This window comes from Charadrius vociferus, unplaced genomic scaffold, assembly GCF_000708025.1.
Source record: "Charadrius vociferus isolate BGI_N301 unplaced genomic scaffold, ASM70802v2 scaffold1010, whole genome shotgun sequence".
NCBI classification, from domain to species: domain Eukaryota; kingdom Metazoa; phylum Chordata; class Aves; order Charadriiformes; family Charadriidae; genus Charadrius; species Charadrius vociferus.
In genome coordinates this window covers 195,285-202,946 of record NW_009646217.1, presented here as the reverse complement: position 1 = coordinate 202,946, position 7,662 = coordinate 195,285, and positions in this window count along the sequence as shown.

Sequence of the window (7,662 nt, the reverse complement as noted above, 5' to 3'; positions counted from 1 at the left end):
ACCTCAGCTCATTCAGTCGCTCGCTTAGAAATGATAAAGACCCTGTTCAGGTTGCCCCGAGCCAACACTTTGTATCATTCAACTCCTGAGGATCAATAATTGGAGAGAAGTCAGCTATCGACCTGTTTTTTTGAGCAAAACTACACCAGAATTATTAATTCACGCACGCCACTGCAGCAACTTGGAAGTGGTCTTCTCAATGAACATTTCTTCCTTTCTTCAAAATACAATTCGACTCATCAATAACCTTTTATCCTTCCAAGAAAAGTTTGCTAGGCGAAAAGAACAAATGAGATTATTTCCGTGGCTACGACGTTATCTTACCCTTTAAGGGCCAGGCTGCCAACAATTTAACAAAATAAGCAAAGCCCGACAGCGCTTCAGCTACTCTCCCTATATGATAGAAAGATAATGGCCAGCTTATCGCTCACAGTCTGTTCTTTGCAGCAATAATTAACAACAGGGAAACGCGGCACCATAAAATTTACTTCAGAGAGCTTTAAAGTTACAAGGCCTGCCCTGTTCAGCTACAGGTAGATTTGGATGAGTTAAAGCTTGAGATCTTAAAAGAAAGGAGGGAGGAAAAAGGAAAAAAAAAAAAGCCAGAGGAAAAAGTACACACCAATAGTGGAAACTGTTTTGCAATTGCTGGCACGATAAATAAATCTTTTCATATTACAGCCCGGTTTCAACAGGCCACAGGATGCTGCATTAGTGTTCCAAGTAGCTAGGCTGCTATTGTCAGAGGAGGAGAAAGAAAAGGGATCTCTTCAAAATAAAGCAGTTTACAGGCATAACCCCCTTTCTTGATAGGGTAGATTTAAATGTACTATACTTCTTTAATCAAAGAAGTAAACAAGCTTGCCTGATAGCCTAAGAAAAGCGTATTATTTGGATATCTAAAGACAGTTCAGCTGCTTATGTATCTGATTATCCAAATTATTCATGTATGCATTTACATCATACTTAAATTTCCAAATACTAGATTTAGTTTTAAAATCAACGTTGACAAGTAACACATACAACTTCTAGCCACATTCCAGCAAGGTGGAAAATGGGAAACTACAGCAGCAATAGCCCAAGACAATCCCTGTGGGGACCAGGAAAGTTACCTCGAACAGCAAAGTGAGCTGCGGATATCTGGAGGTTAAACTGCGAGCATCTATGAAACGGGACTGCAACAACACACACAAAAGCTGTGACCTCCAGTGGGTCAGGACACTACCCACTGCCAGGAGGCATCCTGCTCTCTAAACCAAAATTAGCAGAAGGCTAATGCTGTTGCTCAGAATGATCAGTGTAATATTTAGTTCATTAGAGGGAAGTATGCCATATGGGAACAAACCCTGAGGTACTGGTTAGCTGTCAGGGTCCACGGCCGAGAGCTGACACGAGTTGCGCTTGTTCCTCTGCCCGAAGATAGGTTGAACTTGGGTGGATTCCTTTGTTCAGCCACGTGAAGGGATTTCATCTGTAGTCTGTGCATTACCTAACGAGGGAATACCTTGAGCAATTTTTGCTGGTTTTTCAAACAGGTCAGTTTCCTGTTATTTCTTAATATGCCAGCATGGAGAAGTTAATTCAAGAGTTCCTTAATGTTTATGTTTGCAAAGGCTTCCTCATGGTCCCTCCTTCCTCCCTGTCACGGTCCTTTGCTGCGGATTCGGAATTACGCAAACCATCGGGCACCACCGGAAGAGCTGCGGTACTAACAGTGGCTTTCCAGGCGCTGAGGTGCTAGGAGGCCCGAGTACTCATGACACTACGTACTATAAACCCGCAAAGAAGTTAACGATCTCTGAAAGGAAGTTAAAAAAGAGGAATACAGTCCGAAGCCCTGGTCCTACCAAGCGTCACTCACCACTGCTTTACAGCACCCAAAGCAAGAGCACCGACACAGTGGGTATGCGGAAGAGGCAGGTACCGATTCAGGAATGCTGTAGCATTGTCCACAGCTTGAGGTTTTAAAACATGTAATTTTCCAAGTAGAAAATACTTCTGAGTTATACTCATCTCCCTGCATATGCAGCCAGGGTTGTTTTGTCCCTACCCCCAGCTGCCATGAAATAAACAGCCATCAGTGTAAAACTGAATGGTACCACCTTTACGTGCATGGGGAGCTTTGTTTGGCAGCACCTAGGGGTTACTACAGCAGGCAGAAAAGCAACTTGCAGTTCAGTCTTCAAGTCAAACTATACACCAAAAAATACATCAAAGAATGAAACGGATATCCTAAGGTCATAGCCTTACTCAGACTTTGCTCCTTATGTCTGCAAAAAGGCTATAGAACTTCATAATCTGAGACATTTCAAAGAGATCTTAGTACTGTTTAAAAAAAAAAAAAGTAAAAAAAATCAAACCTCCTTTTCTATCGGCAGGTCTGAAATACTTTCTATATGCTTCTGCTATTGACTCAAAATATTCCTAATTTATCTGATGAACTCCACCCCTTCACAGTCTTTTGCTCCAGACTAAGAAGGAGAAGGAAGAGGATCATCGCACAGGTAGAAAAATGTGCCTAGAGATTGAACTACTCCCAATGGTAAGACGTAATTTGGCTGGAGGAAAAAAACGCGAGCCAAGGGCCATCTGACAATGTGAACCTGACTCTTCCTGGCACTTGTGACTATATTCTGGTATGTGAGAAGTTGTCTGGCCCCGTTTTCCTTTTGCTTTCTTAACTTTCCAAAACAAAAAGGGATTAGAGGAAAGGCGTTCACAAGTGGAAATTTCTGCTGGGTGGGTAACTCATCCTGTGCTAGCTCCCTCCTACTCCCAAGGCCAGCCGTAAATTCATGTAACAGAATAAATATAAATTGAATTTTAAGGTATAGAGGAAGCAATAACCAGTTTTCTGGGACTACATTCAGCACTGCCCCGACTGGCCTTTTCCTGCCAGAAGCTGCGAGTTCCACGAGTCTAAGAAAACGCCAAGAGGAGTGTTCTCTTTTACCTGAAAAGCACAGTTTGACACGTGTTCTGCTTCTATATCCATTGCAAATCAGTTTGAAGTTTCCTATCTGTATCAGCAGGTTTTTTTTGCAGCCTGTGTCGCGTGTGCAAGGGCTGAGCAGCGCATATTGATCCGCGCTCCGACAAGAAACGAGTTAACCAACCCTTTCCGCAAGACCAGGAAGCACTGGTGGTTTCACAGCGCCGGTAGCAGTTCCTCTCCGTGCTTCTCCCCGCGGACGGCGGGGGTAACAACTCTACGCTTTCCTCTGAGCGTTTTAATTCTGCTCCAGCTCTCAGCCTGAAGCAACGGGAAGAGCAAAGGATAATTCTCCAGGTGTGAAGGCTGACTCGAGATAAAAGACATTTATTTGAGGGAGATACACGCCCCTTATGCCATTGGGAAGTTTATTGACTTCACACAAGTACGTACGGCAAGCAAGTCTCGGGTATGCATTCACCTCCCACCCCCAAGAGCAAACTCCCTAGTTTATGTGAAAGAGAAGTGTATCCAGACTGCTTGAATTGGGACCTTTCCATCAGAAGCCCTCAAATACCTTTTTAGGCCATGAAATCTTAGCGTAAAGCACCAGGAGGGGGAACACCTGCAGGCCACAGAGCTGAAAATTTAAAAACCTTCAGGACCTTTCCACTCAGCTGTTTACAAAACACAGGGCGGTAATATCCAGCAAAGCATACAAAGTATGTTTTCTGCTTTTCTTCCTTTTTCAATCTCCCTGCAAGTATAACGTTGGAAAAAAAAACAAACCAAAAACACCCAACAACCAAAACTCTGCAGAAGGAAGTCTTCCTCAACATCCTTCTCTCTCTACATACTTAAAGCCAAGCCAGAACCTTCCGAGAGCGCCTTTAGATTGATTTCTTTGGAAGAAAAAAAAGCAAAACTAATTTGTGATTAGAAGGCACAAAGATGTTCAGTCAGATGGAAGCATTCCTGAAAAGCGAGGGGAAAACTACCCAATCAATTCATTCAGCTGCCCTAAAGGGTAAACACCCAATTTGAGCACAACCTACAAATCCTGGCTATTATTAACAGCTTGACCAAAAGCAGATGTTTTTTGTAGTTATCTTTGTACTTGTGAAATCTGATGAACTAAAAAAAAACGTGTTGGACAGATGCTGACACCAAAGCAAAGAGGACAAAAAGAACAAAGGATTGCTTTGCACTTTTGCTCCCAATGCGATGTTCAGGTCCCTCACTCAGAGAAGAAACTTCACTAAAAAGGTTGTTTCAGCTGGTAGCGGACACTCGAAGAAATGAAGAAGAAAAAAGAGAGACTTTCTGGGTTTCAAATTTACCCAAAAGGCGTACATCTTAGCGCTCGCAAACCTTTGCTTAGCAGCACATAAAAACCTCCTTCTCAAAATGATCTGTCAGTGAAGCGGTTTCTGGAGTTGTCAAAGTGTCTTAAGAAGAAAACTAAAGCCGTTTTTTTTTTTTTTACGTGGGAAAGCTCCCTTTTCAATACCGGGAACCTGTAAGGTGAAGACTGCCATACCCCTTCTGTCTGCAGCTGTGAGCCGTGGCAGGGATGTTGCCAAGCGGAAGGCAATTCCCTTTCCCCCTTGCTTCTCCTGAGGAGACTTTCCTTCTCCTCGCCTGCCCCAAAGAAACAAAAACTCTCTCCGCAGCGACGCAAGGCTAAACATTCCTCTCTCTTCTGCAACTTGTAGTGCTGCCTCGGCCCACAAGTACTTTTTGCCTTTAAAAAGCATTTAGGATAGTTTTAGGTTTTTAGCTTCAGGTGGTTTTAAGTAGGAGACTGGGGAGCTTTAGACTTGCAGTAGCAGTTGCGTAAGGACTGGTGGCCTGGGTAAAGGATCCTTAGTGGGGAGCTTTGCTTTGCATTCCCCTTTCCAACACAGGTCTCCGGAGACCGCAGGCGGGTGCATAATTCGGGAAAGGCAAAAGCCCTGGGGCTCTCTGGAGGAGAGCTGTCTCCAGTAGTTCTCCAGCCATAAAAATTACCGCTGCTCCTAGCCGAGGGCACAGTAGGTTTACTTTTACGGTTGGTTTAGGTAACTAATAATCCTGATAAACATCAGCAGGGGATGATGGCAGAGCGCTCTGAAGGATTAGCTGGTTTGTGTCTGTAAACAGGCAAAGATTTACCAACCCTCAAGCTGCAAACGGGGTGGCGGGGGAGAGCCCCCAAAACTAAAAGCCCTTCTGAAGATCCATCACCCTGCAAGCTCAGGAAGTCTGTGCCCCTTCCTGAGGGATGTCATCTCTTTTCCCAGACCTTTCCTTCAATAACACGTACTGATCATTGTCGTCGGCAAGGTGGACGCTTGGGTGGGATGAGTAAAATAGTACAAGAGCTCCTGTGGACTCACCTGAACTGGAGCCAGACAGCAGCGCTCCCGTTTTGATCCTGATATCACCTTTTTTGACACCTCCGCTGTTAATCATCAGTGCCACAAGCAAGCCTCAACTTGCTTTTTTTTTTGGCAGCAAGGCGATGAGCGAAAACCCCTCCTCTTCCTCTCTCCTCTCACCCGACTCTCGCTTTTGTGCTCAAAGTGGAAGTTCCGAAAGGGAAAAGTATTTCATTTCTCTGCTGCTAGCGCAGACTGTCTGAGCACCTTTGCTAACAGGACGGTGTTGTAAACCTGTAAAATCTGCCTGCACTGTGCGCACGGTGTTAACTTTATTTAAAATATGCATCTATACCACTGAGTTTGTATCCTAGGAAATCTGCAGATAGTGTCTTACAGCCCTTTTCATCTCATTTTATATACCTTTTTCAGAGAAAATACAAAGCTCCTTTGCAGGCGAGCAGAATGTGAAAGACAATAAACCATTTAGCTCAATGCTAAGCATAAACAGCTACAATGCCGTGCAACCATAAAAAGCCATTAATCATTTACATCAGGAAATGCCAAAGTAAGGGTGAACACACACAGCCTTATCTGTTCCTTGTGTACACACGCAAGTTACAAGCTTTACTGAAATTACTTGTGTGCATGACACACAACGGCAAAATGGGGTTCTGGTCCTCGGCTCTAGGTGCTGACTTCAGACAACTTCAAAAATCTCCGTGTTTGCTGACTGTACGTGAGTTGTAGCTAAAATTGTTTGTGGTTGTTCCTTCATCTTGGAGCGTTTTTATCACTGCTGGTTTAACATCTCCCCTTGAAAGGGGCAGAATTTGTTTCTCGTAGAACATCATATAAGGCATTTTTGCCCTACGTAAGACACCTTTGACTACCTTTTATCATATTTTCAATGACCACCTCTCAAACCCTGGTGAGAAAGCTTTCTGGTAGTGTCTGAGCACTGATAAGTCACTCGTTGATCCTCTGTAGGGAGATGCGCCAGTGGCTGCAGAAGTTGTTCTTCTGAGCAGGAAGGAAATCAGAGAGATTTTTTTTCCAGTGCTGCTCTTTTTTTATTCAGAGAGATTTCAGTTTGGGGCAGGGGTTTTGGGTGGATTTTTTTTTTTTCTTGTTTAGAACTCTGAGAAGAGTTTTCTCCCAAATAACAGAAACCAAGTCCCGTCCTGTACCTTGCCATTATAGATAGCTGTCATGTAGCCGTCTTGTGAATTTACCAAGCTTCAAACAAAGCCAGTCAGTGTGTTCAGCCAAAGGCTTTACACGGTCCTCTCTGCATCGCGCTCTTTGGTATCTACCCCAAGGCACTCATGGGTCCAGTAAATCCTGTGCATGTAAAGTCTTTTTGCCATCTCCTGCGGGATGCTTCAGTTTGCTTTGTCCCCTCTGAGTTTGATCTTTTTTTTTTTTTTTTAGGGGGGTACAGTGTTTTGCGGTGGGAGGCACACATGTGAAATTTGCTGACAGAGACCTGAGATGCACAAGCCTTTTAAGATGGAGAAGGAGAGCAAGAGAATTCCAGAAACACTGTCACCAGTTAAAAATACTGATAAAGAAACATCTTAAGAAAGTCTTTGCTTTTATCTTTACAGGTGAGATGGAGAAGCTGTACAGACAAATCACTGAAACCCAAGGAATTAATCAAAAGGGGAAGTTAGAAGGTACTGTCACTGCCGATCTAAGAATCAACACCTTTAAAAAACATGAATGCTTTGCAGCCTCCGCCTCCTGTTTTGTTTATTTATTTACTGTCAGGTTAGCAAGCTAAACTGGCTCAGCACAGGGTCCAACCAGCGGCAGGGCTGGGAGCAAAGCAGCGCTTCCCTTTCCGGCACCAGCGAAGTTCAATCAGTTCAGCTGGGACAGTTGCACCATCAAAACCAGCTTGCTGCGTGTTTTGACGCGTACGTTAACTGATAACCTGGTAAATGGAGGAGAACGCACAGCTCTTGGATTTAGTCACAATTTCTGCACAGCTCTCCAGAGGGATGGAGGACCTGACAGCTGCGCGTCCCCAGCGAGGTAAGTGCAGCATTAAAGGCAGTTTGCTCCCCAAGCCTCCAGCCGCCAGTGGTGCACAGGGGACAGAGACGGATGCAGAAGAGCTACCTATATCTTTACAGCGCTAGCAAATCTGCTTGAGACAGGAGAAATGCTCTGTTAAACTGAAGAAAGCGAGTAAAAAACACCCAAGCCTTGATTACAACAGGCTATCATCAAGAGAACCACAGAATTTGGGGGGGGGGGAGAATTACAAGAGGCTTAGCATTTAATGCTCTGAAGTAGTAAATCCACAGCAAATCCTCCTGAAACTGAACATGCCAAAGACATATTTTAACTTATTTTTTAAAG